The sequence below is a fragment of the Staurois parvus genome, unplaced genomic scaffold, assembly GCF_062004578.1.
Source record: "Staurois parvus isolate SC_StPar_1 unplaced genomic scaffold, SC_StPar_1.0 ptg000499l, whole genome shotgun sequence".
NCBI classification, from domain to species: Eukaryota; Metazoa; Chordata; class Amphibia; order Anura; family Ranidae; genus Staurois; species Staurois parvus.
Genome location: NW_028318295.1, coordinates 2,684,663 through 2,710,026, shown reverse-complemented (window position 1 = coordinate 2,710,026; position 25,364 = coordinate 2,684,663).

The window sequence follows — 25,364 nt, the reverse complement described above, 5'->3', positions numbered from 1 at the left end:
TGTTGCATGACCGTGCAATTGCCAACTAAAGTAGCACAGTGCCAAATAGCAAAAAAAAATGCCTTGGTCATGAAGGGAGAAAAAACCTTCCAGAGCTTAAGTGGGTAAAGTAGATGCAAAACCAGCACATATTGAACATACCAATGGTCTACCCTAACTTAATAACTCTAATATGAGTCATTCATACAAATTGTGGTTCTTTGCTGAATGAACGCTAGGCAGGGCTATCTATCAGTGTGAACGTATGTCAATCTACAGTAGATAGTGACATTGCCATATCAGACATTTATCCCTGGTTCTTTCTGTGAATGTATACCTGTGCATGTGCGTTAGGAGCATTATCTGAAGTAAAAAAAAAAAAAAAAGTACATGTAGAATAGACAAAAAGATTCAATGGGCAGAGTTTCTGAATGACTATAGTGCTGATATTTCTGAGAGCCCATGCTTGAGGGACCACCTCTTGAATAGCAGCTGAGTAGCATTGTCAGTCTGGCACTAGAAACCAAGCTCAATTAAGGTAGAAGGCAGAATCTGGGGGCAATATGTTTCTATCAACAAACACTGATAAAAAAAATTAGAACAATGCAATGTAAAAGGATGATTTCATTGTGTATGGAGAGACACATTAGGTGTACAACAGTGTTCATTAAAATGCTAAATTTGCAGAAGCAACCTGTGCCTGATATACAACAATAAATGCAGCATTGAATTAACCCAAAGGTACCTGCAAACATCAAGGTGTTCACATTTTATACTATTGTGAGACATAATTCCATACTAAAAAAAATAATAAAATATTGTGTAAAAAACATTAATAAGTCCAATGGTGTATCAAAAATTTCTGCCACCACATGAATCTTCCAGTATTTACAAATCCCCAAAATGTGTGCCCTTCACTGCACTCAAGAAATGCACTTGCCAGAAGTGTTTGCCTATCCTGTACCAGATTAGGCAGAAATACTATTCCCAGTAAAAATGGTGTTCACATTGGCTTTCGCTTTAAATACACGTCTCTCCTCCTTGAGCTCCTCAGTTCCCCAGATGGACATATCAATATCTAAAAAGGCTCACATAGTGTAACATCCAATTTTATTAATTAGCATAAAATATACTCATATATGATCAATTATTAGCAGGTGTCTAACAAACATCAAACGCTCAAGTATCATGCCGAATCTGCAAAGAGAGAGAGAGTGAACTGCCAGCTGCCCATACTTTTACTCTGCCATGTACAGAGTTCTGTGTTTTGTAAACTGTGTGTGATTGAACACAGTCAGTCAATCAGCTAACTTCAGCCAAACTCATTGGCTGAAATCAACTGCCAAATTCGTGCTATGCCCAATCACAGCACGGGTCGGCAGGAAGCACGCATGCACATCAGCAGACCGGGAAGGAGGCTTACACATATATGTGCATGACTGTGCCTACACCAGCAGCCCCACCACAGTAAATATACAGTGGCAGGGAGGCAAGTGGTTAAGAAGTGTTTTTTTTCCCATTTAAGAATTTATTTTTTTATATAACCTGTGCCTGATGGACAAGTCATCCAGCCTTAGCCACACATCAAGGGGCCGGTACATACTATAGATGCAGATTTAACACACACTACACTTAAGCAGTTCATGCATGGGACACACTGATCTGATTCCCCCAGTCACACATTCAAGTTGGATAGGGAAATCCTTCCCTCTGAGCTATTGTTATTCTGATAGCCGGGAGACTTTCCCACCATCAGAATACACTGAGCAACACTGCCGGGTAAAGTGAGTGGGGAAAACCCGACAGGGTGGTTGCGCAGAGGTCAATCAGTAGATCGACTTCTGTATATCCACAGTACCTGTACATGGATCAAAATTCAGCCGGTCCCAGCTGAATTTCGATCAATATATGGCCAGATTAGGCAAATACTGATTCAATCACTCTTTTTTAGGGTTCTGCATGGGATTGCACACATGACCTTTAGTTCTTTGCATTTGCAATAACCACTCCCTAAAGCAGAACTCAAAAATTACAAGATAAAAAAAAGAGTAGGCCAATTAAAGAAAAAAAAAAAAAACAGATTTCCCCAGCAGTATTTTTGCCACTAGATGTCACCAATATGATGGCCAGCATTATTCAACTTACTCCCTCTGAGTCATCCTGGGAAGGATTATAACCCTATCAGGTTATTGCTGTGAGTCCCACTGGAGAGATTTCATTTCACTCTCTGTCCTGGAGATGAAAAGGAAAGGAGTTTAAATCTCCCTAAAGTAATGGGAATTCCCATGTTAGACAGTTTTCACTGGAATATTTTACAAAATTGGATGATTTCCCTCCTCTTTTCCTGATGACAATTCAAAAATTTTGGTTTTACCCTCAATTTTTGTCTTAGTGACAAGATTAACCTACACAAATTGAAGATTAATGTTTCTAGAGGGGGCACAGGCAGCAATAAAAACTTGGGGTCTAACCCTTCCCCAGTCTGTTAAAAACGTTTTGCCATTACATAACTTTAACTTTATCTCTTGTCTTTTTGTTTGAGCATTTCACCTGCCTTAGTCCTTTTTCTGTCTATATTCTTCTCCTTAGAATAATGGTTTTATACCATATCCTCTCTTTTACTGATGCCGCCATCAATTATCATGCCCATAGCTATGTGCGCAATCTGACTTTACTATGTGTGTCTCTTCCTATCATTTCCTTTGTGTTGCTTGTGCTAAAGTTTCTCTTTTCCATCTACAGCACATATTCAGTTATCCTTGAACATGACACCCTTTGTTGCTCTGCCAGAGGTTCATTTATTGTAAGTTCTGGGGTCAAAAATGAGCACAATAATGCTCAGGTACCTGAGGCTACTAAAAGCACAATAGTACGATACCACTGGGAGCCAGGTCTTTTTCTTTATCATATGTTTCTGTATCTTTTGGTTCTAACTTCTGACTTGGTTGTCCAAGCTTTTTAATTCTCTAGGTTCAAGATTTCAGTCCAGTGCACTTTTGTGTTATATTTTTCATTGGTCACTCTTGTCCTGAACCAAAAGGTTTTTACATTCCTCATAGCCAAATATGGTAAAGCCCTGCTGATTTCACTCATACACTGTCAAGTTTTTGCATGAGGCACATGATTTCAACACATTTGTAAACTAAATGAATGCCATATCTAGAAAAAGCAATACCAGAAAATAGATATCCTGAAGGCAAGAAACCCCTTGTTGTTCTTTATTTAAAAAAAAGATAAAAACCTAAAACACTGGAACTTTTTCCAGCTAAGCATTTCCTGAACACAGTAGGGTAGATTTACTAAAGACAAGTAAGCTGTTCACTTTGCAAAGGAATTAACTCTAGATTTTGGCAAAGAGAAGGTGGAAAAACGTTTCTGATTTTCATCGTCCAAACATGGGCGATCAAAAATACAGGTTTTTAAAAAATTTTCTTGTACTTGATTGGGTATTCTTTATAAAGTGAAATTTCACCGCATTTACTAAGCTCTGGAGAAAATTCCTTTGAAAAGTGCAACTTCCCTTGCAAAGTGAATAGTCCGCTTGCCTTTAATAAATCAACCCTCCCCACAGGTTGAATTTTTTTAAAGTAATTGAGATTCTTTACTCAATAAAATTGTAACGATGTTCACTTTGAATATCCAATCAAGTGCAGATGACTGTAAACAGGAATTTGTTTTGTCACGTGTTTGGACAATTTAAGTGAATCTACTGTACACTCAATTTATTGAGTGAAGATTCTCAACTCTGTCAGGAAATCAGCTTCCATGTATGTTTTGGGGTGCAAGAACCAAAATGTTAGTCAGACTGCATTTTGGAACAATTTGTTAGATGCTGTGCTTATAAGCAACATATAAATAATAAAGGTTGTTAAAAGATTATCCCAGGTCTGTGCATACTATATTGAGTCTTGCTTATCATTTAGTATGTTAATTATTAAGTATTTGATGCCTCAAATAATCTGCAGATGGTAAAAATTTTGTATAATTTATAGTTTCATAAAAAAAGAAATCATTTCCAAATTGAATTAGATTGAGTCCTGAATTTTATATTTAAAACAATTATCACAAGTACAGTGAATGAGCAGTTTATTCTCTTCATGCAGAGGACTATAAAATGTAATTCATACTCTGCAGGGAGCAATGTAACAATTCAATTGACCTCTTATTTAAACCTTATCAAGTTTAAGATAAGCGTTGTTCATTATCTTTGCAGATTTGAATACATTTCTGCTGAAAAGAATACAATCCCAGTTTATTACCTTCACATATAAATCTGGTGAGCCTTCTTTTAAAGGAACACTATTATCCATCAAAAAACAAAAAAATGCATATTTGGCTACAATTATATCTATGCATTTTCAATATTGTGATTTATTTATAGTGGAGATCTTGCAATAAGAGTGCTAGGTTACTCAATTTCAGAGTTTTTGTTTCCTTTGGAGAAATGTCCGTTTTGGCCACTGTAAACCTGTTGTAACAAGGGCACACATTAGTTGACCTTAAGAAGGCCATAGATTGTTTGAATCTTGACCGGTTCAGCAGGGTTGCGATTCAAACCATCTATGGGCTGGCTGATGGTACTCAATATAATTGTTGTACTACTTGGGTGCAACCAGCCTGATGGATTTTTCACACAATTATTGCCAGTGGATATGGTGGCTAGCAATAATCACTGTGTTCTCCCTCCAGGGACAGCTCCTCCCTACACCTCGCTGCTGGGAGAACACAGTAGCTCAACATGAAGGATTCCTCCATCAACAATGACAGTGTTAAAGAGGAAATCAAGTGATATACTTTCCGGTAACCTGTGGTTGCCAGAAAGAAAATCGCATCTTCTGTGGCTGACTTTACTCTTTATTTTCTGCCTTACTATTCATGTCAAGTGGGACAAACTCTTTGAGTCATGACCTGGGGCTGTAAAGGACCTGAGAATGATGCACAGAGCTTGGAGTGGTGCTACCTTGTCCAGATTTTCTACAGCTGCATACTTGTTGTCAGTTATTGCTATTTTCTAGGCAAAATGGAAAGGGTCTGTCAAACAAAGGGTGTGGAAATCTTGGCACTGATCTAGCAATGAAAAACAAATATATAAATCAAATATTGTTCAGGTTATTTTTAGGAGCTTAAAGGTGAACAATAAAAATGTTAAATTAATTTAAATAAAAATTGTTTGGGGGATGCCTTAAAACTATACATAAACATACAGAATGATACCACTCTCATGGATAGCATAAGTGACACTGTATTCTGGCATCATACAAATTGGATGTGTAATCATTTACTTTTACATTATTCATTGACCTACATACAGGAGCAGCAATCTAATATTGATTTCCACCCAAAAAAATGTTTTTACTTTTGCAAAAGCAACTTCTTTGTATAGCAGTAATAGGCCAGAACTGAGTGGTGGAAGCAGAAGGAGTCATAACAGCTAAAATACTGATTATGGGATGGTATATACTTTAAAAAAAAAAAGAAGCTAAGGCTATCAATACAATACAATTTACCAAACCATAGCAAAAAAGTTACATACCATAGCTTGTTCGGATCTTCTATTAAGTAACACACTGTTTTGTGTATAAAGTTTAATCACATCAAGACCTGTCTGTTTTGCTCCCTTTCTGCCCAAGCCATTTTTCAAATTTTACCTTTGTCACACATTGAAAGATAATTATGCAGCATGGAACCCAACTGAAATTTTTATCAATTATCATTTTTTGAGACAAATAAAGCTTTTTTAGTGAAATTTAATCACTACCAGTTTTTTTTCTATATAAACAAAAAAAGAACGAACTTTTGGAAAAAAAAAGTTTTTTCTTAGTTCCTGTTATATAATTTTGCAAATGAACAATCTTTCTTCCTAAAATGTATTCTGCTAAATTTTCTGGTAAACATAACCCAAATAAGTGTAAAATATTTAGTATGTGTGAAAGTTATAGTCTAATTTGAAAATTGATCAATCCTGATATAAGGCATCATTTCCTTGAGGCCCTAAAATGCCAGGGCAGTGCAAAAAAAAAAAAAAGTTGCTTTCTCTCACACAGCATAGGCACATGTACAATTACACCCCAAAACACATTCCGCTATGCCTCCAAAATATGGTGATACCACGTGTGGGGCTTTTTCACATCTTAGAGACACAGAAAGGCCAAAAATCTAAGATGTATCTTCAGGCGTTCCAGGGATATAAATGACACATCTAATTTCCTGACTTCCTATTACAGGGCTTAAAATTTCAAGTCCTGAGCTACTAGCCAGGCCTTAGAGTTACTCACCACCAACAAACACACACAAACAGAGACACCTGTACACACACACACAGACATGTACATATACACACACACAGAAACATGTATACACATGCACAGAGACACATGTACACACATACAGACACATGTATACACACACAGGCACGTACAGACACGCATACACACAGATACATGTACATACACAGAAATACACATCTTCCCCCCCTCTCTCTCTCTCTCCCTCGTCCTTCTTTCTCTCTTCCCTCTCTCTCCCTTCTCTCTCTCTTCCCCAACCCCTCTCCCCCCCTCTCTCCCCTTCTCTCTCCTCTCTCCCCGCCCCCCCTCTCCCTCTTCTCTCTCTCTCTCTCTTCCCCTTCTCTCTCTCTCTTCCCCTTCTCTCTCTCTTCCCCCTCTCTCTTCCTCTTCTCTCTCTCTCTTCCTCTTCTCTCTCTCTCTCTCTCTCTCTCTCTCTTCCTCTTCTCTCTCTCTCTCTTCCTCTTCTCTCTCTCTTCCTCTTCTCTCTCTCTCTTCCTCTTCTCTCTCTCTCTTCCTCTTCTCTCTCTCTCTTCCTCTTCTCTCTCTCTTGTTCTCTTCTCTCTCTCTCTCGTTCTCTTCTCTCTCTCTTCCTTTCTCACATCGTATGGGGCTGCACACAAACACCTTCTCCAAGGGCTGCTGATCTCCGGGCAGCAGAAAGGGGGGGGGGGTTGCAGCCCCATACGATCCGTCAGTGTAGGGAGGGAGGCAGGGAGATCCCACAGAACACAGTACAGCTCACCTGCTGCGAGCTTATTCCTCTCTGAAACTTCTCCTCTCCCTGCTCCAGGCTGTCCTCTGGTCCTGGCTCGTCAGCTGCTGGAGGGAGAGGTACAGGAGCATCGCTCTGCAACTGCCTTTCTTCTGCATCGATTATCCTGCTGTGTGGGCCACTGCAAGGGTACCGGTGCGACCCCTCTGCTGGTGGCCCTGCATGGCTCTGTCCGCTGCTGCCCAAAAGGTCCCTTCTTCTGGGGGGCGGTGCCACCCCCCTAGGCAAACACCTTGTTTGCCTCGCAGTAGATATGCCCTTGCCCTGGGGGACACATTTGCCCCCACCATAACTTCCACTCGCCATTGGTGAGCAGGCAAGTGGGCATTTCAAGCCCTGGCCTATCACATTTTTTAAGTATTTGGAAACTGGGGAATTAAAGTGAAAATGTATTTTTACACAAACTTATAAATCAATAGGATATTTCTAAACACACATCAGCATACTTAGAATTACACCCAAAACACATTCTGCTACTCCTTCCAAATGTGGCAATACCACATGTCTGAGACTTTTTCACAGATTAACACAGAGACATACAATTCAAGGAGCATGCATTGTGCCACTATTAATTTTACATATAGTTACATAATTAGTCTGGTTGAAAAAAAGAAAAAAGTCCATCCAGTTTAACCATTAAAAAAAAATTATGAGGGACGATGGCGGCCGCACTTTAAGTGAGCTCCGCTCATCCCGGCCAGTGAAGACTCACCCGACACTTGCCTCCGCTCCTCTTCCGCTGTGGGTGAGTCACCCGTACTCTGCACCCGGCCCGGCACCTGAGCGAAGGCTTGATGGGGAAGATAGGGCGCTGGAGGCCCCCCTCCCCGCAACCACGTGACCCGCGGCCCTCCGGAGGTTCCTCTCCAGGCCACAATCCCCAGCCTCAGGTATGACTGAGAGCCCAGGGAGAGATCGCGGCCCCCCGGTGGTCGCAGATGGTACTGCACTCACAGACACTCCAGCCTCTGCCCTGACACACTCCCTGCTGGAGGACTATGAGCCCCAGCATGCTACTGCAAGGGCTGCGGAGCACTCTGCCTCAGAGAAGCATCCTCTTTCCACCCTGGCACCTCAACAGGCCACCCAGTCACCTTCCCTCACATTGTCAGCGTTGGATGAAAAGCTACAAAATTTTTTGCGCAACATTACCGCGTCCATATCCGCTGAAATTGGAAAGCTGGCCTTGGAGCTTAGAGGGGAAATTGCCCAGATTGGAGACCGCACGGACAGACTGGAAAATGAGTTTGATGATCTGGTTCAATACGTCCACGTGCTGGAAGAGGATAACGCTTATCTGAAGCATTCCATGTCCCAAATGCAGCTCCAGCAAGAGGATCTGGAAAACAGGGAACGGCGCCAAAATATCCGTATCCGCGGTATGTCCGAGTTTATTGCAGACGCACAGTTGCACCGTCATCTTCTGTCCTTCTTTACCGCGACTGCACCCTTGGTTCCAGAGGCAGATTGGCGTATGGATAGGGCTCACCGCTCCTTGGGCCCAAAACCTGCTGAAGGCACCAGATCTCGCGACGTTATTGTTCGCTTTCATTTTTTTCAAAGCAAAGAAGCTCTACTTTCTGCTGTTTGCCATAAATCGTCTCTGGAATTTCAGGGGGACAGACTCCAACTCTTCTGCGACCTGTCCCCGATTACACTGGCTAAGCGACGAGATCTGAAACCGATCACCACACATCTTCAACAACACCGTGTCCCTTACCGCTGGGGGTTTCCCTTTTCTGCTGATCGTAACTAGGGACAATACCCAAGTTGTGCTCCGTGATCTTCATGAGGCGGACTCCTTCTTAAAACGCCTGGGACTTCCACCTCTGTCTGAAGATGTATCCCCACTGCCACCAACTCCGTCTCGTCCATCCGCTACCCCCAACAAGATCTGGACCCCAGTTCGCAGAGGTCGGAAGAGACTTTCTCGTACCCCACAACGTCCGCGTCTTCCTCGGTCAACTGATCCACCTGCTTGACGATTCTCTGGGGCGCCCTTCTGAATCCGGTGATGAAGCTTCCTTCCTGGGTTTTTGGTTCTTTTTGTCTTTTCATAATTTTCCCACAGGTTTACCTTATCTGTCCGGCCAAATTGTCGGGTGTTTTTCAGGGTTGATTTTTTTTTTTTTTTTTTTCTGGCCGGGCTTGACGATCTTTCCGATGTCCTGGTTGTCGTGTTGCCCCCGACTTTGTCTAGCCATAGGCCTAGACGACTTGGGTCCCATTGTTATCCCCGAGTTTATATCCTTGCGGATACTTATTAGTGTTAGTTCTCTGTTTTTTGTTTTTTATACTATTACTTTGCACTGTACTGTGTTATTCAACTGTTTTATGTTTTTTGTTTTTCACTATATTACATCGATGGTATTCCATTCATTTTTCATGCTATTACATGTAGGTCAGTTGTCGTTGTTTCATAATGGCGTTGAGGTTTCTGTCATATAACGTCAAGGGCCTCAACTCCATTCAAAAACGGTGGATGGCTCTGAGGGAATTCCGATCCTCTGGAGCAGACATTATTTTTGTCCAAGAAACCCATTTTAAATCAACTGGCTCTTTTCGTTTTGCCTCGAGATTTTTTCCCCAAGCCTACTCGGCCTTTAATCCTTCTGGGAAGGCCGGGGTGGCAATCCTTATTGGGTCACACTGCTCCCTTCGGGTTGTTTCCTCCAAGGTTGACCATCAGGGTCGTTTTATTATTTTAGAGTGTATGCATGGCGAGACTCCCCTTGTTCTGTTGAATTTATATGCTCCCAATACAGGTCAACTGCAATTCCTATCCCAAACGCTCGCTAATCTAGACTCTATTACTACCTCGCAGGTGATTGTAGGGGGAGATTTTAATCTGATTGTTTCCCCCCATAAAGACAGGAAAGTGCTTTTTGAGTCCACCCCCTCGAAGCGGCAATGCTCCTCTTCAAAATCTTTCCGTAAATTGATTAGGGAGCATCGTCTCTTTGACGCTTGGCGGATTAAACACCCCCTTCATAAACAATTTACATTTTACTCCAACCCTCACCGTAGTTATTCCCGCCTAGATCATTTTTTCATCTCTGCCTCTTTGCTCCCACTTCTGGTTTCCTCTGAAATCAATCCCATCACTTGGTCTGATCATGCCTCTTTGACCTTAAATCTTTTTTTTCCCCCTGCTATGCCCAAACCGTGTCACTGGCGCCTTAATGAGACATTTCTTTCCACAGACCATCTTAGGGATGAATTGTCACGGGGACTCGATACATACTTTACTTTTAATGTCGGTTCCGTAACTTCTTCCTCATCTCTGTGGGAGGCCCACAAGGCGGTTTTCCGTGGACTCTGTATCTCCATGGGTTCCCGTTTAAAAAAGTCCTCGGCGAGTGCTAGGGCCTCTCTCATACAACAGCTCTCGTTGGCGGAACGTCAGTTACTGAATAAGCCATCTATTTCAGGGCTTCAGGAGGTAACATTTCTACGTGACCGAATTAAAGCCCTTGACTCCAGTAAGACTGCACAATCTTTCCTTTGGGTTAGACAGAAATTTTATGAATTTTCTAACAAGCCACACCGTATGTTAGTCAACCGTCTCAAAGCTCAGTCCCCCTCCACGATGCCCGACCTTCTAATACAGCCTGATGGATGCCCTACTTATGATCCTCGGGCCATGGCAACCCTTTTTGGCTCATTCTATGGGAAATTGTATAACTGTTTAACCCCGGACCTTCACCCTTCTCTCACACAACCATCGTTTGATAATTTTTTTGACCCCTTGCTACTTCCGAGAGTATCGCCCTCAGACATTGACGCTCTTAATGCGGATATTACGCTAGAGGAATTATTGGATACAATTAAACACCTCCCTTCTCGTAAAGCCCCGGGACCAGACGGACTGCCCTACTCCTACTATAAATCTTTTATTGGTACTCTGGCCCCTCATCTCCTATCCCTTTACCGAGATCTATTTAAGGGAATCATACCCCAGACTGACTTCTCCCGTGCATATATCTCGGTTATTCCTAAGCCTGATAAGGATCACTCTATCGTAGATAACTATCGCCCTATTGCCCTACTTAATTCCGATTATAAGATTTTTACTAAAATCTTGGCCAATCGACTATCCGGTATTATTTCCAAGCTCATTCACAGAGATCAGGTGGGCTTTGTACCTGCCAGACAGGCTGCGGATAACACCAGGAGATCTATTGATCTGGTTGATCTGGTCAACCGTTCCTCTACCCCTACTGTGTTATTGAGCTTGGATGCCCAAAAAGCCTTTGACCGTTTAAGCTGGCCTTACATGTTCATGGTTTTGGAGCGATTTGGTTTCAGGGGTTCATTTGTTGCAGCTTTGAAGGCCCTTTATTCATCCCCTTTCTCACAGGTCAGATTAGCTTCCTTTCTCTCACCCCCCTTTCAGATGTCAAATGGCACTCGTCAGGGATGTCCACTCTCTCCCCTGCTGTTCATTCTCTGTCTGGAGCCATTGGCTGTTGCCATCAGGTCGAATCTGGATATCCGGGGGATACAATCCCATTCTCATGAGTACAAATTATCATTATTTGCAGATGACATCCTCCTCACACTTACGAGTCCCCACACCTCTTTACCGATTTTGCACAAAATTTTGAAACAATTTGGGGCTTTATCAGGTTATAAGGTCAACACGTCCAAAACTGAGGCACTTCCAATACATGTTTCTCCTGTTGTTCTTTCCTCCCTTCAGGCAGCCTTTCCCTACCGGTGGTGCACCCACTCTTTAAAATATTTAGGCACCAACCTTACTTCCTCTTACCAATCCATATACGAGGCCAATTTTCCCCCACTGTTTATAGCAATTTCTCGCTCCCTGAAACACTGGGATGCCTTGCCTATCTCTTTCCTCGGTCGTATTAATGTCTTAAAAATGACCGTACTACCCAAACTTTTATATCTGTTTGCAACCCTCTCCGTACCCATTCCTATGTCCAAGCTTCACTCCCTTCAGAAATCTTTCTTACATTTTATTTGGCACAACAGGCGGCACAGGATTGCTCGTTCTGTTCTGCTTTCCCCACGTTCTAGGGGAGGCTTGGGAGCACCGGATATAATAACTTACTATTTTGCAACCCACCTTCGCTTTCTTCTGTCATGGTCCATTCACTACCCTCCCAATACATGGACTGAGATCGAGTCTTTACAATTGTCCCCAGTTCATCTGTGTTCCCTTCTCTGGTCGACCTCGGCGGTGGATGTCCATTCTTTTCGCCACTCACTCCTAGGCCCCATGCTTTTTTCATTGACTGTTTGGCAGAAATGTAAGGCTAAATTCACATTGGCTTCTCAATGCTCCCCACTGACAAATATCCTTCATAACCCTAATCTTCCAGACAATATGGCCATGTCCCGGATGTCTCTTTGGGTAGTATCTAACCTTTTTCAACTACGTCACCTGGTACACCCGGTGACTCGTAAGTTACATTCATTCTCGGATCTCCAGAGAAAAGCCTCTCTACCCCCTCATCATCTATATGTATACCTTCAAATACGCCACTTTTTCTCTACTCTATCACCCTCATTGAGCTTGGGGAAACCTACCCCCTTCGAACGTCTATGTATGGAAGGTCCCCATCAAAGGGGTATTGTCTCTAGCACCTATAAAATTCTTATGGAGGCCCCCCCTTTGTCCAATGACGCTCACCTTTATATGCGTAGGTGGTCTCAATTTATACAACGTGATATTGACTTAATAACGTGGAAGAAAATATGGGATAATGCATCTAAATCCTCTATTTGTGTGGTTTTTAAGGAAAACATATACAAGATTATGATGTTGTGGTACAAAACCCCGGAAGTTCTTCATGTTTATAATCCGAGTGCTTCTCCTGCCTGCTGGCGCTGTAGTAGCGCTTCTGGCTCTCTTTATCATATTTTTTGGACCTGCAGCTCCATTGCTCCTTTTTGGGAAGAGGTCCGCTCCTTGTTGCAATCATTGTTGCAAGTTTCTCTCCCATTTGACCCACTGCATTTTTTGCTGGGCTTGCCATTCCCGGGTCTATCTAAACTGGCCAGAAAACTTGCTGCACATGTGCTAACAGCAGCCAGGAGAAGTATTCCTATGTGTTGGTTATCCTCTAACCCACCTTCATTGCAAACTTTGTATAAACTTATTACCGATGTAAGACAGATGGAGTGTTTGACTGCTTCACATAGTGGTTCGTTTGCTGTATTTGAGATGATTTGGCTCCCGTGGGATACCTTCTCTTCCTCTATGCCAGCCCAAATTGTAAGACCATGATTTTTTTTTTTTGCATTGTTACTATATGACTCCACTGGTCCTGACCAAATGTAATCTTAGCCATCGATGTACTTCCATGTTTTGCTTGTTTTATTTTCCCTTTGTTTTCTGTAACACTTGATTTACTTGAAAACCAATAAAAATTGTTAATACAAAAAAAAAAAAAAATTATAATCATATACCCACAGTTGATCCAACGGAAGGAAAAAAAAAACAGCAAAGCATGATCCAATTTGCTCCTGCTGGGAAAAAAATTCCTTCCTGATCCCCCAAGAGGCAATTGGATATTCCCTGGATCAACTTTACCTATAAATGTTAGTATCCAGTTATATTCTGTGTATCTAAGAAAAAATCCAGGCCTTTTTTGAAGCAATCCACTAAGTTGGCCAGAACCAACTTTTGAGGGAGGCTATTCCACATTTTCACAGCTCTCACTGTGAAGAAACCTTTCCGTGTTTGAAGATTACATTTCTTTTCCTCCAGACGTAAAGAGTGCCCCTTGTCTTCTGTGATGACCTCAGGGTGAATAGCTCTACACCGTGTTCACTATATGAACCACTGATGTATTTATACATGTTAGTCATATTCCCCTTAATCTCCTCTTCTCAAGAGAGAATAAATTCAGTTCCTCTAATCTTTCCTCATAGCTGAGCTCCTCCATGCCTTCTATCAGTTTGGTTACCCTTCTCTGTACTTTCTCCAGTTCCCCAATGTTCTTTTTGTGAATTGGTGCCCAAAACTGAACTGCATATTCCAGATGAGGTTTAACTAATGATTTGTACAGGGGTAATATGATATCTCTCTCTCTGGAGTCTATACCTCTTTTAATACAACAGAGGATTTTACTTGAGTTAGAAACCGCAGCTTGGCATTACATGCCATTATTAAGCTTGTGATCTACCAGAACTCCCAGATCCTTCTCCACCATTGATTCCCCCAGTTGTACTTCCCCTAGTATGTATGATGCATGCATATTCTTAGCCCTCAAGCACAAAACCTTACATTTATCAACATTAAACCTCATTTGCCACATAGTTGCCCAATTAAAGAGTGCATTGAGGTCGGCTTGTAAGTTGAAGACATCCTGTAAGGACATTATTCCACTGCGCAGCTTGATGTCTTCTGCAAAGACTGAAATGGGATTTTTAATCTCAGACACTATATTGTTTATAAATATATTAAAAAGTAAGGGTCCCAACACTGAACCTAGGGTACACCACTGACAACCCTAGAGCTTTTAGAATATTTATCATTAACCACTACTCTTTGAATACAATCTTTTAGCCAGTTTTCTAATTATTTACATATGGATTTTTCCAAGTTCGTACACTTTACCTTACACATTAGCTGTGTGTGGGGAACTGTGTCAAACGCTTTTTCAAAATCTAAGTATACCACATCCACCGCCACCCCTCTGTCCAAGGTTTTGCTCACCCCCTCATAAAAAGAAATAAGAGTTGTTTGATAACTTCTGTCTTTCATGAATCCATGCTATCTGTTGCTTAAAATATTTTTTTCCAGCAAGAACTCACCTATGTTGTCTTTTATTAAACTCTCCAGTATCTTCCCAACTATAGAAATTAAATTACCAGGTCTATAATTACTTGGTAAAGATTTTGACCCCTTTTTAAATATTTGCACCACATTGGCCTTACGCCAATCCAGTGGTACTATGCCAGTCATTAAAAAGTCCCTAAAAATTAGAAACAATGGCTTTGAAATGACAGAGCTCAATTCTTTAAGGACCCGTGGGTGTATGCCATCCGGTCCAGGTGCTTTATTCACCTTTATACTGTCTAAATATCAATATATGGATCATATCAATTGTGAGCCAATGTGGATCCTCTTGAGCTGTGTCAATACCATGCCCATTATGGACAAGAGCTCCCCTATGTCGCTTTGTATACACAGAGCTGAAAAAGGTATTTAATAAATTTGCCTTCTCTTTGTCCCCAGTAACCCAATCTAGATAATTTTGTGGTACTGATCACTCAGGAAAAACCTGACAGGGTGGTTGTCCACCTTAACTATGTTGCTGGGGCTGTTAGAGGACGGGGTGTGGCCTTTACATATTAAGACATTTGTGCAAGAAGTGTTATTTTTGGCACTAAAGCAAATTGTAGAAAGATGGATTCAATCCTACCCTCCATCAGTTAGTCAATGGGTTAAAGCTGTAAATCAGATCTTACCATATGAGAGAATAATGTATGAACATAGAGGGAATGTATAGAAATATCATAACATTTGGGATAAATGGAGAAATTCCTATCTAACTCTTGATATAAATGAAGGATAATATGTAAAAAGTTGAGGAATGGGATATGAAAGTATAACATAGATATGTCAATAGAAGGAAGAGGATGGTGATGGAAATGGATTTGGTGTTGTGTAAGATGTTTGGTATTAAGAAAGGGACTGTAAGAAGATATTCTCTAAATTGTTGTCAATGGTAATTGACATAAAGTATTTTAAATCTAAGTACATCTTGTAATAAAGACTAACTTGGAGGACCTGGAGCACAGAACAGTGGAAACACCCACAGAATGACCACAGTTTTTAAAGTAAACACCCAAGGTATTTTCTAAGAAGCATTGTGAGTCTTTTGAAGGCTTCAATTTTTGTCACAAGTTTTTGGAAAATGCAGAAAGAAAATATAATTTTTTTTTTTTACACACAGTTGTCTATATATAAAGATATTTCTAACACTTAACATGGACATACTCAGAATTAAAACCCAAAACGCATTATACTACTCCTCCAGAGTATGGTGATACCATATGTGTGAGACTTATTCAGTGTCTTGACTGATTATGTACCCAACATTCTATCTTGTACTGTCCAGTGTATTACACAAAGCAACGAATTGGGTCAAAACCAAAGTACTGTAAAGGTCATCTCTGTACAAGTGCTCAGGGGATATAGCTTAGTGTATTATCACCTATAGCAATGCTAGCTCCTATAAGCCAAGCAAGCATAAACTACTGGTATGTGGCTGTTCCCAGGAATGCCATATTCCCTGGCCAGGAAGTACAAGTGGCTGAAAAAAAGAATAAAATAGTCAGTTGAACAAGAAGATGGGTCAGTTTAGCCAGCAGGTAGAGACATGGTCAGCAAACAGGTAAAGGATCAGTCCCAACAGCAAGCAGAAATGTGATCAATACCAAGGCCAAGGTTAGTATGGTGTTATGCGGAGGCAACACTGCGCTAGTGTGGCAGTGATCAAGAACACTACTGCTGGTTGCACTGGTCTGGTGACAGTGAGACTGGTGTGGCGACAATCAGAGACACAGTTGCTGGCTTACACTGGTGTGGTGATGATAAGCTGCAAGCTCTTCTGGCCTGCCTCAGTACCTGTAACCCAGGGTGCCCATCCAGAAACCACTATACCACCAGGTTGAGGACGTATGCCAGGCAAGACATGTGTGTCAATGTTCCCTGCCAAAGGAAGAACATGGGGTTAGTGCCATTGTTGCACATCCCTTTTCTGCCACAAGATGACATGGGTTAACCAATTCTTAGCCTTCTCCTTCAGAGCTGACAGAATCTCTGCCCTAGTGTGGCCATTTTTCATCCACAGTATGCATACCAGCTGCAATACTGCATGGCATCTTTTAGCCTGAACTGCTGCATAGCCTCTTGAATGCTTGTGGGGGACTGGTGGTTAAGAGGATGACTGAGCCAAGGAGGGCATTGAAGAGGAGGAGGTGGAGGACTGCTCTGTCACTGTCATCAGCTGTAAAGATGAGGGGTTGCACAACCAGCTCAAATGGTGTGTCCCATTCTGCATCCTTCCTGCCAACAAGGTCTCCCAGTAAGCCTTTAATGATATGTGGCGCTCCTGCCCATACTTGCTGGACCACATGTCTGTGTGTCAATGATGTGGAAATATTGCCTTCCAAATGATGATGGAGAGCAGGGATGGCCTTACGGGTGAAGAAATGGTACCACTTTGGTTCAGTACAGCCCACAAATTCCCAAAGGGAGGCAGAATTTACTAGCTGGAAAGGAAAGTATTGGAAAGCCAATAATATGGACAATTTGGCATTTAGCCATAAGGCATAGGGGAGGATGGGGTGTACTTTTTGTGCTTCCAGCAGCAGGAGCAGAGAAAGTTCCCTATGCAAACCTACATCTGGTGGGATGGGGTTGGCACAATAAATCAAGCAAGGTGACACCCTATGCTTGCCCCTATGCTGCGTAACTCCACATTAACTCACCTTTCCGGTTAGAGAGGTAATAGAGTAGACCTTTCTGGTGAGCTGCTGAATACAGGCCAATTGGTCTCAAATCATACTTTTGATGAACTGTGGAAATCTGTGTCCAGTGCTTCTACACAAATACCACTACCACTTGAACCCTTGACATACTGTCATCCCCATAGCTGGAAGCTGCTGATGGGAATCTTGTATAGTGGGGGTAGAGGTGGAAATTGAGGAACTGGAAGAAGGAGGAGGGTGACCCTTTCCCTGTCAATGACTAGCATTCAGGTGCTGGTCCCAACAAGCTGCATGGTGAGAGGTCATGTGTCTTTTCATACACATAGTATCAAAATGGCCTATAATAATTCTATGCTTGATACACTTTAGGCAGTGACTGCAAATAGCAATGGAGCAGTCTCTGAAAAAGGTTTACACAGCTGAACTGGGGAGTGGACTGGAGAAAAACAGTGCTCGGCACTCATGGAGCTCTGCAATCCAGTGGAATAGGGTGGCTCAGGGGCGGACTGATAACTCAGGGGGGCCCTTGGGCAACAGGGGATCATGGGGCCCCTGTGTCCTTGCCCACACTCAAAGCACACCCAAAAAGCCTATAAAAAAGGTACCAGGGGCATTTCATGTGGCCCCCTACTGACCCCGGGCCCTCGGACAGTGCAAAATGAGGAAAGATGTAAAGTGATCAACCAATACTTATATCCACCCTGAAGAAGTGGGAGACCCGATTGGGGGCAAATAAAGTCTCGAGCCACGGGCCAGGAGGCACGCATAAAGGGACCGATAGCAGAAGAGGCCAACCCTGGAAAAAGAGCGGGGTTATCAAATTGGGGTGATAAAGGAGAGGGATCAGAAGATAAGATGACGGTCCGTTTATATCACAACCGCAGTACAGCCACAGTCAATGGGAACAGGCTGAAAAAACCTGTACCCTATAGGAAAGCCTGAAGATAAATCTTGCTCTATCATACAAGAGGCTTTATGGAAGGGTCTGGGAAACCAATCAAGCATCCGGGCTAGTAATGTGGCTCTATAATATAACTCAAAGTCTGGTAAACCCACTCCGCCTCCGAGCTTCGGGTGAGTAACCTATATTTTAATCTTGAGAATCTCCAGTGCCAAATAAATCTAATCAAAAGGGAGCATAGAGAAAGAAAGAAACTCTTAGGCACTGTGATTGGTATAGTCTGAAAAACGTATAGCAACTTAGGTAAGGTATCCATCTTAAGGGTGTTGATGCGGCCGAACCAGGGCAGGGTTGAGGTGTCCCATGAAGTCAGATCTGGATACGTGAAAGCAGGGGTAAGTAATTAAGGGAATATAGAGCATTAAGATCAGCAGAAATCATGACCCCTATGTACGTAATAGCCTTTGGTCACCATTGAAAAGAGAAATTAGAGTGGAGATTCGCCAACACATGGTCAGGTAAAGAAATATTCAAGGCCTCCATTTTAGAGATATTAAGCTTGAAGTTACTGAAGGGACCAAATCTGAGGAATTCGTGAAAAAGACTGAGGAGTGAGATAAGTGGCTGTTGAACGTAAACCAGAAGGTCGTCTGCATATAGGGATAGTTTATGGTGTGCGGAGGGAGTGAGGATGCCCAATATTGAGTAATTAGCTCAAATAGCTCTCACAAGGTGTTCCATTACTAAAACAAAGAGTAGAGGCGAGAGGGGACAACCTTGTCAAGTTCCATTCAATATGGGGAAGGCCGAAGAAACTGTACCATTCATCAGGACAGATGCTGAAAAATGAGAATAGAGGGACATAATCTGAGCGAGGAACCATGAACCTAAACCTATCTGTTCTAGAGTAAGATGGAGAAAACGCCAGTCTAAGCGATCGAATGCCTTCTCGGTGTCAAATGAAAGGAGGCATGCCTTTAAGCCGTGTTGCTTAATATAAGAGATAAGGCGGATTGTGTTAGAAGTATTATCCCTAGCTTCATGACCAAAAACAAAGCCAACCTGATCGTCATGGATCAAGTTTGGTAGAAAAGGTGAAAGGCGATTCGCTAGAAGTTTAGCAAAAAGCTTAACGTCCAGATTAAGTAGAGAAATTGGGTAATAGCTACCACAGAGAGAAGGGTCTTTACCCGGCTTAGGGATGACCGAAAGATTGCCAGATAAAAAAGCTGATGAAGGTACGTTCAGATCATCAATAACGTTAAAAGCCAAAGTGGGGCCAGTTGAGCGGCAAATGTTTGTAAAATCATGGGGTAAACCCATCCGGACCTGGGCACTTACCAGTTCTCAGGGCCTTAATTGCCCCAAAAATGTCCGTAATCATAAAGGGATAAATCCAGTGTGTCCTGGACATCTAGAACAGGCAAAGCTGTCTCCGCAATGTATTGGGACATAGCCTGAAGGGAGGAAAAGAGAGGAGCAGCGGGATTTGTTAAAGATAAATGATAAAGTTGAGAATAATAACACTCAAATGCGGAAGTGATTCCTTTGCTGTGGTGGAGTTTAGTTTTGTCAGACTCCTTGATATGCTGGATCGGTCAACGGGACGGTCGAGGGTGGAGCACACGTGCCAGATGTTGGCCACATTTTATAGCTAGGGAGTAATGAGTGTTGCATGCTTTTTCTCGTGCAACAAGGGAGGAGGAATCTTAAAGTTGGAGCAGGTCTCTACGAGAGTTAGATAAGTCCACCCTGAGCTGCGGGTCTAACAAACATTTGTGGGAGGATTCTAAATGTGCGATGAGTAAAAATAGTTGACGCAGCTCCTCCGTTCAAGCCTTTTTTAAGCGAGAGCCGTGTTTAATAAGAACCTCTCAAAGAATACATTTAAGGGTCTCCCATTGAGTTAGGGGGCCGGTAGTGTCCAATGTGTGATCAAAAACAAAGTCTTGGATAGTCTTCGTAACCTCTGCGATACATAGAGAATCTTTGAGCAGAGTGTCATTCATGCGCAACGAGAAATGACGTAAAGACAATGAGATGGATTGGGGCATGGTCTGACCATAAGAAATGACAGAGAGGATGAAGTCAGACAATATAAAAAAGACTGTAAAACAAAAAAATAGTCTATACGACTGTAGGATGCATGAGCTGCAGAATAAAAACTATAGTCTCGCTCCGTAGGGTGTTGGATATGCCAGACGTCCAATAAGTTTAATTCATGCATACGCGACTTAGCTTGAGATAAGACCAATGAGGAGAAAGAAGATTTACCAGCAGAAGTGTCTACATCTGGAGTGAGAGCTATGTTGAAGTCCCCTCCAACAATGAAACAAGGGACCCCCAAAAGCGGACAATTTGGGAGGACCGCCGCGAGAAATGAAGCCTGATCTTGAGTGGGAGCGTAAAAGTTCGCCACTGTAAAAACAAAATCATGGTATTTTTAAATTTTAGGAAGAGATAGCGACCAGCTGAATCACCTAATGAGTCCAAGACCTCCGGGCCAAAGGTATGGTGAAAAGACACCGACACAGCTCTGGACTTGGCCTGTGGATTAGTACTATGATACCATTGAGTATAGTAGCGATTGCGGAGGACTGCAATACCATCGGAGGGAAAAATTAGTCTCCTGGAGGAGCAAGATCTGCAATCTATGTTTATGGAAATGGTAGAGCATCTGGCTCCACTTCTCCGAAGTGTTAAAGCCCCTGCAATTAATAGAGGAAAAGTTTATTGGAGTCATACAGGTGAAACTCGAAAAATTAGAATATCATGCAAAAGTTCATTTATTTCAATAATGCAACTTAAAAGGTGAAACTAATATATGAGATAGACTCATTACATGCAAAGCAAGATAGTTCAAACCGTGATTTGTCATAATTGTGATGATTATGGTTTACAGCTCATGAAAACCCCAAATCCACAATCTCAGAAAATTAGAATATTACATGCAATCAATAAAACAAGGATTGTACATAGAACAATATTGGACCTCTGAAAAGTATAAGCATGCATATGTACTTAGTACTTGGTTTGGGCCCCTTTTGCAGCAATTACTGCCTCAATGCTGCGTGGCATGGAAGCTATCAGGCTGTGGCACTGCTGAGGTGTTCTGGAAGACCAGGATGCTTCAATAGTGGCCTTCAGCTCTTCTGCATTGTTCGGTCTCATGTCTCTCATCTTTCTCTTGGCAATGCCCCATACATTCTCTATGGGGTTCAGGTCAGGCGAGTTTGCTGGTCAATCAAGCACAGTAATACCACTATATAGGTCAATAGGTCATTGAACCAGGTTTTGGTGCTTTTGGCAGTGTGGGCAGGTGCCAAGTCCTGCTGGAAAATGAAGTCAGCATCCCCATAAAGCTTGTCTGCGGAAGGAAGCATGAAGTGCTCCAAAATCTCCTGGCAGACGGCTGCGTTGACCCTGGACTTAATGAAGGACAGTGGATCAACACCAGCAGATGACATGGCTCCCCAAATCAACACAGACTGTGGAAACTTCACACTGGACTTCAAGCATCTTGCAGTGTGTGCCTCTCCATTCTTCCTCCATACTCTGGGTCCTTGGTTTCCAAATGAGATGCAAAAGTTGCTCTCATAAGAAAAGAGGACTTTGGACCACTGAGCAACAGACCAGGTCTGGTTTTCTTTAGCCCAGGTAAGACGCTTCTGACGTTGTTTGTTGTTCAGGAGCGGCTTGACAAGAGGAATACGACATTTGAAGCCCATGTTCAGGATCCGTCTGTGTGTGGTGGCTCTTGATGCACTGACTCCAGCCTCAGTCCACTCCTTGTGAAAGTCCCCAACACTTTTGAATGGCCTTTTCCTGACAATCCTCTCCAGGCTGCATTCATCCCTGCTGCTTGTGCACCTTTTTCTTCCACACTTTTCCCTTCCACATAACTTTCTATTAATGTGCTTTGATACAGCACTTTGGGAACATCCAACTTCTTTTGCAATTACCTCTTGAGGTTTTCCCTCCTTATGGAGGGTGTCAATGATGGTTTTCTGCACAACTGTCAGGTCAGCAGTCTTTCCCATGATTGTGATTCCTACTGAACCAGACCGAGAGACCATTTAAAGACTCAGGAACCCTTTGCAAGTGTTATGGCTTAATTAGCTGATTAGAGAGGGAAACTTTGAGCCTAGAATATTGCACCTTTTCTCAATATTCTAATTTTCTGAGATGGTGGATTTGGAGTTTTCATGAGCTGTAAGCCATAATCATCACAATTATGACAAATCACGGCTTGAACTATCTTGCTTTGCATGTATTGAGTCTCTCTCATATATTAGTTTCACCTTTTAAGTTGCATTACTGAAATAAATGAACTTTTGCATGATATTCAAATTTTTCGAGTTTCACCTGTATTTGTCCAAGGTAGAGCAAATAGGAAGAGAGTGTATAACCAACAGCGCTCCGCCAGGCTGCCCCCGAGGAAAAAGAAGAAAAACAAACAATAAAGGGGAGGAAGAGAAGAGGGTTAAAGAAAGAACTAGTGAGAAAAGGATAAAAATCTAATAAAGGAAGAGCAGAAAAAAGAGGAAAGTGAGAAGAAAAAACTAATAGACAGGTGAACTGTCTAGGTAACATTCAGTGTGATACTACGTAGTACACTGAAGGCCTAGGTGGGGAACGTCAGAGGAGCATGTATCTGATCCCGACCCAGGCCTCCCGCAAGCAAATGATAACCCAGAGTAAGGCCGCCCTCGGATGAGGATGACCCCCTCCCATAAAATTTGTTAAGTAAACCCTCTAACAAGCGTGAAAAAACAAGCCCCTCCCCCGACAATAGACATAAACATAACCCGGCAATGACAGGGTGTGAATAAATCAAAAAGTAAGAGGGCCCAGGACCTCCAAGACTATGGCCCGCCACAGCAAATGGCGGTGGCAGAACCCTAGAACTAAACCTAAGCCACAGTCCCAGAGCCCAAAAGGCAACTTGCATGAATATAAGTCACAGGTCCAAAAAGAGCAACCAACAGAATGCATAAAAACTGTAAGAAAAAGGAGGGGAGAAACCTCTCGGTTTACGCGGAAAGGGAATCAGCCCTCTGGGATCTTTTGGGAGGAGGATCTGGAACGTTTTGTTTTCTTTCGATCTGACCGCTGCCAGGATGAAGGAAATGGAAGGCCTGGGGTCAGGAGCTGGAAGGGGCACTCCGGAAGGGACACTTGAGGTAGCTCGAACACACCGAGAAATGTGGGAAAGTCCCCGAGAGTACAAAATTATGCTGATTTGCAGTTCTGTAAGGCATTGAGTTGAAACAGGAACTGCCACTGGTAGCGAATATGCCTCTCCTGCAACATCTGAGTGAGAGGATGCAGGGCCTTGTGCATGGCCAGAGTCTGGTGGGAGAGGTCAAGGAGGAGCATCACAGGCACTTCATTGAATAGGATGGTATCCTGCGTGCTGGCTGCATGCATAATGGAGTCTTTGACCTTGAAGTAGTGGACCCTGCAAAGGGTATCATGGATGGAAGATGGATCAGGGTTTCCGGGGGGCCCATTGTGCAATGTATGCAGTCAACCTCAATAGAGGTATCTTTAGCTTGCTGTAGTAATTGATTGAATATGGCGGTAACGGCTGCAGCTAAATATTTAGATTTAATGGATTCTGATATGCCTCTGATCTGTATATTATTACGGCGGTTCCTGTTCTTAGTGTCATCTTGTTGGTACATGAGCTGTTGAATTAAGACCGTATGGGAGTTAAGGGTCTCTTCATGGGATAGTAAGGCGGTACACAAGCTGTCGGAGGTATTTTCAATCTCTTCCATACTCACGCAAATATCTTGTTTAAGATCAGAGATTTCCTGTTTGTAAATCTGTTCAATACATTTTACACAATGTTCAAAATCCGCCTTTGTAGGTAGAGATTTGATATAGGTGTGCAGGAACCGCATGTTGGACTGCAGGTCCCAGCCATCATCTTAGCAGAGATACTAGGGAAGGGCTGCGAGATCTCTGTGTGCCTTGTGTGCCCTGTGTGCCTTGTAGGTTGGTGACAGAATTCCCTGGTGCAGAGAGGGAGTCCCGATGGCTTACCTGCCCATCTTCCAGGAGCCCCATGTCCTGGGGGGACAAGGAAGGGAGAGGTGCCGATGCCATCTTGCAGGCCGGGGTGCCCGAGGCCTCGGCTTGGGAAAAAAAGCGGCTCATATCGCTGCTGGACCGGCCCCATGTAGGTCTCTGGAGCTGATTCTTGCCCATGTGGAGGGTGGGAGAAATCCCATCAGAGGGAGAGAAGCCTGCAAAGAGAACCGGGCCGGGAGCTATGCAGAAGTGCTGCTTGTTGCTCCATGCCCCTGGCAGTGCCCCCAGAAGCTATTTTTTTAGATATTTGGTTTGTAGCTGAAGAAAAAAATAATATTAGAAATTAAAACCAATGAAGCCAAAACATAACACATAATAAGAAGATGTGTGTGTGTGTGTGTGTCTGTTTTTGTGTGTGTTCGGGGTGTAAGCAGCAAAACAGCAACAGGAAAAAAAGTAGTTCTTAAAGACTATTGAGCTGGTTCTATATTGCAGCAAATGCAGGTGGGGTTACAGTCCCCTCCACCTAACCACACACACTACAAATGTGTCAGTAGCAAATATACAACACTAAATAAAGTGCTATGTATAGCACTGAGCACTGCATAAAAGCACAACGCAGTACTTATACTGTACACTACACAACTTTCTCCTACACAACTTTCTCTTCCTAACAGCAACATCAGCTGTCGCATCCTCTCACAAATTCCCAAAACACTGACAAAGGCTTGCTGGAAGAGCATACATTTATAGTGTGTGGAGCAACTTACATTATTGTAAATTTTGTATACCGACATCATCATGCCATTCATTTTGGCAAACGGGATCATAGCCTAAGCCACTTGTATCTCAAGTGGTGTAAGACAAAATCGGTCCCTGGGCAAAAACTAAAGTGTGACCTTACATGCTGAAATTGTTT